Genomic DNA, 8,908 nt, shown 5'->3' with positions numbered 1-8,908 from the left:
AATGACAGACAGCTGCGCAGGCCGTGTGGGAGCCAAAGCTTCCTCTCTGGGCTTTACAGCTTGTCTTTGTCCAGGAGGCGTGTGGGAGGTGGCCAGGGTCCCCGGACACCAGGGTCCCTGGACAGTCAAGTGTGCCCTGGTTTGATTTGTCCCCTTCCCTTCAAGCATGGTTCCCTCCCGGTATCCCGTGGCGATGGAGAGGAGAAGGGACCCTGGGGCATACTGGCTGTGGGAAGGACTCAAGGCACATTTAGGTGAAGCCAGGATTCCTGAGGACACGCGTCCTCCTGGGTCCTGATCCTGAGGTTGTGCTGTGGCCACAATGATTACCCTTTTGCTGGGGAAATTGGTTAAGGGGTGGCCGCTGCTCTCACGTCGCTTTATACTCTGCAGCCCACAGGACAGAGCGCAGGAGCTTGTAGGGAGGACTCGCCCCGTCTGTCTCCTGAGGAGCAGCTGGTGGATGCCAGCTGCCCACCAGCGACGGCATTCTGCACCTTCTGCACAGGCGGCCTCCTGGGAGGGTGACCTCCTGGGAGACCGTGTGGGGCCATCCTGTCTGTCCTGCAGGTCACCATGAGTGGGACCATCTCCACAGCAGTGGGCGAGCTCGGCTGCTCTTCAGGGGGCGTTGGTGCAGAATTTAAGCTCACCTGCCCTCTGTAAGGTCAGAGGTTCAACCCTACCAGCTGCTCTGTGAGAAGAAGACAGAGCAGTCAGTTTCCACAAACGATTACAACCCTGGGGACCCCAAGGGGAGGTTCTACTCGGCCCCAGGGCTGGAAAGGGGCAGGATACACACCAAGGACTGCGTTTGGTTTCTTCTGGTCAGATATTGTGTGAAATAGAGCAAATGGATTAGTTCAGAATGTCACCCTCCAGGGATCCATTCCCCCTTACCTCGCCGTCATCAATCCTGCCATTATAGAAATTTGTATTTAAAAATGCTTCTGAAATTGTTGCCATAGTTACCCAGACCAATTGCTCTGTGCATAATTATAACTCAGAAGTGATGAGTTTTGGTGTTTAGTTGGGAATGACTTTAAATGTAAATCCCAGCGCCTCACAAGCTGCGTGAGGTGGGGTGTGTGGTGGGTCAGCTCTCCACGCCTGCCCGGCTGCGTCTCTGTGCCCTCATCCTGTGTCCGCTGAAGTCCGTGCCCACGGGAGCTTCGCTCGCCTGCGCCACCTCTGTCACCAACAACACTGTGTCTCGTTGTCAGCAACCTTCGGACACGGAGACATGGCATCAGCCAGCGTGGCTGCCTTTCCCTCCTGACCTGCGGATGGGGGCCACCTGCCGTCTCTGGTTCCTGCCCACCTGGACTCAACAGGTGAGGCGCACAGCTTCTGGAAGAAATGTGAAGTAACCCCTTCGGGCCTGCTTGATCAGAACCTCCCCCACTTCTTTGATGGGTTGCCAGGTGCTGGTTTCCCAGACACCCACAATCCATTTCTGGCAGTGAGTGAAGGAGAGGAAGTGAGAAGAAGCTAGGGTCCCGGCCGTTGATAGCTTCTGCCTGGAACATCTGTGGATTCGGATCTGAGCCAGCACAGCCGGGCGGAGGAAGGCAGGTGCTGGCTCACGCGGGGTCACTGTACCTTGCTGTTCCACGTGGGTAATTCCTGCATCTTGAACCTTCTGGGGCTGACGAATCCTGCCTGCAGCGTTCTTCAGACGGCACTGTGAGGCCAGGGACTGTCACAGGCAGAGTCAGCCCCACCTGGGCCCTTCACGGCAGGCAGGATGACCCTGCCAGGGCTCCAGGAATCAGGGAGAATGGCTGTCTCTTCTCATTTCAGCCTCCCCCGGGGCCCCTCCCCTCCCATCTCCCCTGGGGGTCCCTCCCCTCCCACCTCCCCTGAGGTCCCTTCCCCTCCCCATTGCTTCCGTGTCTGCATCCTTCGCCCCTCCCTCCCATCCTTCCCTCCTCCTCCTCACCTTCCTTCACGCCTCTCCCTTGATTTAGCACTAGGGTAACAGGTGTTTCTCAGGAGTAACACCAGCCTGACTTGTTGGATTCTTCTGGCTTTTCCGGTGTTGTTTACCCTCTCTCCTCCTGACCTCATGCTGGTTTCCTGGTGTTGTTGTTGCTGTTGCTGTTTATTGCTGTCAAGTCGAGCACAACTCATAGCACTCTATGAACAAAAGGCCTGAAGCCTTTCTATATCTATCGTCCTTTCTCCAAGTTCATAGAGGCATGTGGTTTAGGAAGTGGACGCCACTCCTGCTTCAACCTTGAATCAGTCTGGGAGCTCCCCCAAACACTGCCCACGACGGGTAGTCATTATGGTGTTGGGCACACCTATGACATAGTTGTTCCATAATGGCATTTGAGACCCAAACGGCGCACGATTCAGTGTCACGGCAAACCCAGATTACCTCAGCACAGCAAAGTGACCAGAGTGTTGAAAGGCTTAGAAGAATATTCCTCCAAAATATAGTAACAAGGGATTAAAATAAAATCCCTCAGGCCCAACTTTTAAATATAAGGGCCCTCCAGGAGGTCTTGTTGAGTCTAAACAAGAGGCTTACAACCAACTAAACAATCCACACAGACCCGCAACCAAAACAAGAGCATCATCTTACAGACCCCAGCCGCTTCATCCAACTCCAAACGGAGACAAGGGCGTGGGTGTTATGTTACTGTTAAGTGCCATCTAGTACCGACCCTATAAACGAGGAACTGTTGTCCTTCCTCTACGTTCACAGAGTTCCCAGAGGCATGTTTAGAAGTGGATGCCGCTCCTGCTTCCAAGCCTGTGGTACTCAGTGAGCTCTGCCAAACACTGTCAACCTCTGTGACCATTATTGCATTATGACACACCGTTTGGTAGCGTGGAATCCAGAGTTACCTCAGTACAGAGAAAGGACAGAGCAGTGCTGACGTAGGAGAACGTTCATGTCAAACAGTTAAAACCAAGCCTGAGATGCCTGGCCGGCCGGCGCCTTGAGCTCCTGATGGACGTTGAAAAAGCAATGACCGGATCATTAACATGATGTGTTTTCAGGGGCTGCACTGGTTGCCTTTCACGAAGGTCACGAGCTCCGAGTTTCATCTCTCCTCTCGCCTCGGTGTCGCCCGCTGTGTGTCTGTGCATCGGCTGAAGCCGACTTCAGGGCACCCTGGAGACGTGTGTGTGGGACGTGGTGCTTTTACGTCCTTCTGGGGAGGAATCATATCCACGGATGGTTCAATCACCGATGTGTATTAACAGAGCCTGCTCGCAGATGTCACCCCTCCTGGGAAGCGAGACTTTCCTTGCTGAGAGGTGACATTGACACCTTATGGGCAGCTGGCAGTCCACTCACGGACACGGAACTTCTCTTGTTCGGCAGCATTGGACAGTGGGTCTGAGGTGGGAACACAACAGCTGACTAAGGACGGGAAGAGAAAACCCACCACGGACTTACTCAGCAGGCCTGCAGATTCTGGAAGTGCTCCGAGCAGGCTGGGCCGTGCACAATGACCCAGGGAGGTCTTCCCCTCCTGTGATCCTGCTGGTGACCCCAATGCCTGACTTCACTGGGATTCCTGACTCCTGACCCCTCCTAGTGGCCTAGTGGTAAGAAGCTGCACTGCAATTACAAAAGCCCCTGGTTCAAATCTACCAGCTGCTCTGCAGAAGAAAGGTGGACTGTGTCTTATGTGTTTTTCAATGTCTCTGAAAACTTGACTGCGTGGTCGGCTGTAAGTTGGTTGTAACTTGATGGCAGCTAACAATAGCACCATGTCACTCCTTTGCCAGATGTAAGCAGGTGTGCATGAGATCACCTGAACAGCTAGATGACAAGTGATGGATGACATTTTATCTAATGCTTGTTGTTGTTGTTATGTGCTCTCTAGTCATCTGCAACTCCTAGCGACCCTACGTACAACAGCCCTAAACTCTGCTCTGTCCTGTGCCAATCGCACTGTCTCTGACACTCCCATCCCAATTACCCCAGTCACTGAATCAATCCATCTCATCAAGGATTTTCCTCTCCTGCGCTGTACCTCCACCCTCCCAAGTATGACATCCCTCTCCAAGGACTGGTCCCTCCTTGTAACATGTCCAAAGTATGTCAGATGAAGCTTCAGAATCCTTGCCTCCGAGGGGCAGAATGGTTTAACCCTCTCTAGGAAGAACCTGTTTGTTTTCTTAGCAGTCCATGGTGTATTCAATACTCTTCTCCAGCACCACAGCTCAAAGACATTGTCATTGGCCAGCTCTGATGCATAGCTAGTGATTGCAAAGACCATGGCCTGTATCAGGTGCACCTTAGTCTCCAGAGTGACATCATTGCTCTTCAGTGCTTTGGAGAGATCCCTAACAGCAGACTTTCCCAATGCAATTAGTCTTTTAATTTTCAGGCTGCTGGTGCCAAGAGTGTTGATTGTGGAGCCAAGCAAACTAAAGCTGTGCACAATCTCAATCTCTTCACCATCTGTCATGACATTGCCAACTGGCCCAGTGGTGAGAATCTTTGTTTTCTTGATGTTGAGATTCAATCCGTATTGAAGGTGCAGTCCTTGACCTTCTGCAGCAAGTGCTTCAGGTCCTCCTCAGTAATGCACTGAACGTTTACCCAGACCACAATAACAGGTAAATTAATAGTACCATTAAGATACAAATGCTGTTTTTATGTGCCGTCAAGCTGCTTGCGACTCATAGTGACCCTGTGTAGAACAGCTCTGGACCCTGCCCGATATTGAGCAAGTTCCATTGTCTCTGACACACTGACCCAATTACTTCAGTCACTTAGTCAATCCATATTATCCAGGATCTTCCTCTCTTGTGCTGTCCCTCCACCCTTCCAAGCATGATGTCATTCTCCATGGACTGGTCCCTTCTGGCCATGTGGCCAAAGTATGTGAGACAGAGCTTCAAAATCCTTGCTTCCAAGGAACAGCCTGGTTTCACCTTCTCCAGGACAGATCTGTTTGTTATCTTGGCAGTCCATAGTATGTTCAATACTCATCTCCATCACCACATCCCAAAGGCATTGATTCTTCTGTCATCCTTAGTTGTTGTCCAGCTTTCTGATGGATAGCAAGTTTTATGAGGACCATGGCTTGGTTCAGGCACACCTTAATCTCTAGACTGACGTTGTTGCTCTTTAGTTCTCTGGAGAGGTCCATGATAGCAGATTTTCCCAGTGTAATATGTCTTTTTATTTCCTGGCTGCTGGTACCAAGAATGTTGGTTCTGTAACCAAACAAGCTGAAGCTATTAACAATCTCAGTCTCTTTTCTGTCTATCATGATGCTGCCAATTGACCCAGTGGTGAGAATCTTTGTTTCCTTGACATTGAGCTTCAGTCAATATTGAAGGCTGCAGTACTTGACCTTCTGCAACAAATGCCTTAGGTCCTCCTCAGTTTCAGCAAGCAGGGTTGGGTCGCCAGCATGACACACATTGTTTGTTGATGACTCTTCCTCCAATCCTGATACTACAGTCCTCCTCATAAAGTCCAACATCATGCATGATCAGTTCTGTACATAGGATGAAAAGCTATGGAGACAGGTTGCATCCCTGGCATACATCTTTCCTGATCTTGAACCCTGCAGTGTTTCCTTGCTCTGTTCTGGCACAATCGTGTGCTCTGGGATTCCCATTTTTCTCAAGGTTAGCTACAATTTGTTGTGATCCACAGAGTCCAGTGCTGTGCATAGTCAATGAACCACAGATGGACATTCTTCTGGTACTCTCTGCTTTCAAGTAAGATCAATCCTAACATCGACTATAAATTCTGCTAGTGCTGTGTCCTGTTCTAAACCCAGCTTGCACATCTGTCAGTTTTCCACTATACTGTTCAAGTAGTTTTGGGGTAATATTCAGCAGGGTCTTGCTTGCATGTGATTTTAATGACCCTGTTAGATTATTTTCACACTCTGTCAGATCACCTCTTTTTTTGGACTGGGAATAAATATGGATCTCTTCCAGTCAGTTGGCCAGGTAGTTGTCCTCCAGATTTCTTGGCACAACTTGGTGAGCATGTCCAGGGCACATACAGTTTTTTGTAATATGTCAGTTGGTAAGCTGCCAGTTCCCGAGGCCTTGCTTTCTGACATTTCCTTCCGTGCAGCTTGAACTTCCTCCATCATTGTCTCTTGGTCATACGTTGCTCCATTAAATGTTTCTGTGTCACCCAATTCTTTTTGCCATAGTGACAAGCACTCCTGTCTTCTTTTGGTGTTTCCTGGGTCATCCAGCATTCTGCCCGTGTATTGCAAGTGGAGGCTTGAATTTGTTCTTCAGTTCCTTTGGCTTAAGAAATGCTGAGCTAGTTCGTCCTTTTTGATTTTCTGACTCCAGCTCTTTGCACATTTCGTTATAATACTTTGCTTTCTCTTCCCAGTCTGCTCTTTGAAATCTTCCGTTTGGCTCCTTAACTTCTTGATTTCTTCTCTTTGCTTCTTTTTCCTTTCCTTGGTGCTCCAAGGGCAATTTTCAGTTTTTCTGACATCCATTTTTCTCTTTTCTTCTTCCTGCATCTTTGTAAAGACCTTTTACAGTTTTCGTGGATGATAATCTTGGCATCCTCCCACAGCCCATCTGGTTTTCGCTCATTAGTATTCAAGGTCTCAAACTTGTTCCTGAGGTGGTCTTTAAATTCAGGAGGGGTAGACGGACTCAAGGTCAAACTTTAGTTCTTGGTTGGATTTTTCTTTAGCTTCAGCTTAAACTTGAGTATGAGAGGTTGATAGTCTGTCTGTTCCACAAGCAGCACCTGGCCTAGTTTACACAGCTAATGTTGAGCTTCTCCAAGGATTTTCCCACAGATGTAGTCAATCTGATTTCTGTGTAGGCTTTTTCAGGTGAGGCCCATGTGCATAGTCACTGTTTATGTTTCTTATAAAAGGTATTTGCAATGAATAAATCACTGATTGTGTAGAATTTGATCCTTTTGTCTCCGAACTAATTTCTGTCACCAAGTTCATGTTTCCTGACTGCTAATCCTTCTTCCGGTTCCCAACTTTTGCATTTCAGTCGCCCATTATTACTAATGTATCTTGGTTGCATGTTTGATCAATTTCCAGTTGGTAGAAGTCATCTATTTTCTCCTGTTTGACTCTGTTTTTGGTACCTAAATTTGGATTTACAGGTCTTCCTTGTATGTGTATGGATATTTTGACGTCACTCACAACATTGATGGATGCTTTGAGCTGTGGTGCTGGAGAAGAGTATTGAATATACCATGGACTGCTAGGAGAACAAACAGGTTTGTCCTGGAGAGGGTGAAGCCAGGCTGCTCCTAGGGGCAAGGACTCTGAAGCTTCGTCTGACATACTTTGGACATGTTGCAATGAGGGACCAGTCCTTGGAGAAGGACGTCATGCTTGGGAGGGTGGAGGGACAGCGCAGGAGAGGAAGACCCTCAATGAGGTGGATTGACTCAGTGACGGGGGTAATGGAGGTAGACGTGTCATTGGAGACAGTGAGATCGGCGCAGGAGAGAGCAGGGTTTAGGGCTGTTGTACATAGGGTCGCTATGAGTCGCAAGTGACTCAATGGCACATAACAACAACAGTAGCCTCATTTTCCCTCACCTTTTATTTTTCTTCATAATAGAGAATATGATTGTTTGATGCACGTCCCATGCCGAGTCATTTCATTTTGCCAATATGTAAATATTTATTTGTTTCATTTCTTCTTTAACACGCTCCAATTTTCTAATCTCCTTACTTCTCCCTTTCCATGCTCCGGTCACTTGTGTCTGTCTGCAGTCTTCTTCCTTCTTTGTGATTGCCCATACACACTTCGCCTCTGGTGCCGTACGCAGGCTTTTCAAAGGCCTGTTATTTTGGAAGTGGATGGTCAGTTCTCCCTAGTCTGGCTGAATCTGGATGTTCACCTTTGACAGACAAGCATCTTACCCCCAAGCTGATGAGAATAGGCAGGTAATGGATCAGGTGTTGGCCCCAGGACCCACCCCTTCGGAGCGTGTGCTGTGTTCCTACCCTCCCCCCACCTGCCGGCATCCAGCTCTGGTCCCTCTCCCTGCCCCTCCAGCACCCCCAGCCAGCTCTGCTTTGATGGCTCTGACCTCCCGCTGCCTCCGGCCTCCCATTTCTTCTGCACTTCCCTGCGGTGTTGGTGCTTCCGGCGCAGTGGTGGTGAACTCTGGGGGCAGGGAGTGCCATGAACCCCAGGCCTTCCTGCAGGTGCATCGAACTCCATGCTTTATCATCTTGTGCTTACTCAACAGTTTCATTTAAAGCATGAGCAAAGCAGGCCGTAGTCAGAGGCATGCTTTCCTGAGGGGGGTGGGGCAGCTGCAACCCTTTCCTGTGTCAGCTTCCCTGTGGGTCCCACCCCGTCCCTGAGAAGTGGTCCACACACTGGTGTCTGGGTCACATCATGACATGAGAAGACATGGAACCTGGAACCGTGTATTCATGCCTCTCATTGGTCACTTCACCTCTGTAGTTCTACAGTGACCAGTTTGTTGGAAACCTGTGGACAGTCTCAGAGGGGCCCTGCCCCCCAGTCCTGTTGGAATGTCTTCCAGGGGACCTGAGAGGCGCCCTTTGATGTACGACATCTCCGGCTGTCTTCCGGGCCAGCGAGCCGTCTTGTAATGGAAGCCCATCGCTGGTGACCCACGGTCACTCGCAGTGCCTATTTTTAATGAGTTCTCACATGTCTGAGGTGGACAGCTTCCAGGCCCCGGGATTAGAGTGGCATGCTGACTGAGCAGTGTGCCAACGTCCTCTCTAGGAGCCAGGGTGGTGAGACTTTGTCACACGTCCATTGGGCATGCTACCAGGAGAGGCCAGTCCCTGGAGGAAGATATCATGCTTCAGAAAGTGTTGTCTGGAGGGACGAGTGCTTGGAACAGGACATTGTGCTAGGATGGGTGGAGGGTCCAAGAAAGAGAAGACCCTCAAGAAGGCAGATGGACATACTGGCTACATTGGTG

The sequence above is a fragment of the Elephantulus edwardii genome, unplaced genomic scaffold (genome assembly GCF_000299155.1).
Source record: "Elephantulus edwardii isolate Elephantulus edwardi_28Jun2011 unplaced genomic scaffold, EleEdw1.0 scaffold00274, whole genome shotgun sequence".
Lineage (NCBI taxonomy): Eukaryota > Metazoa > Chordata > Mammalia > Macroscelidea > Macroscelididae > Elephantulus > Elephantulus edwardii.
This window is presented reverse-complemented; position numbering follows the sequence as displayed.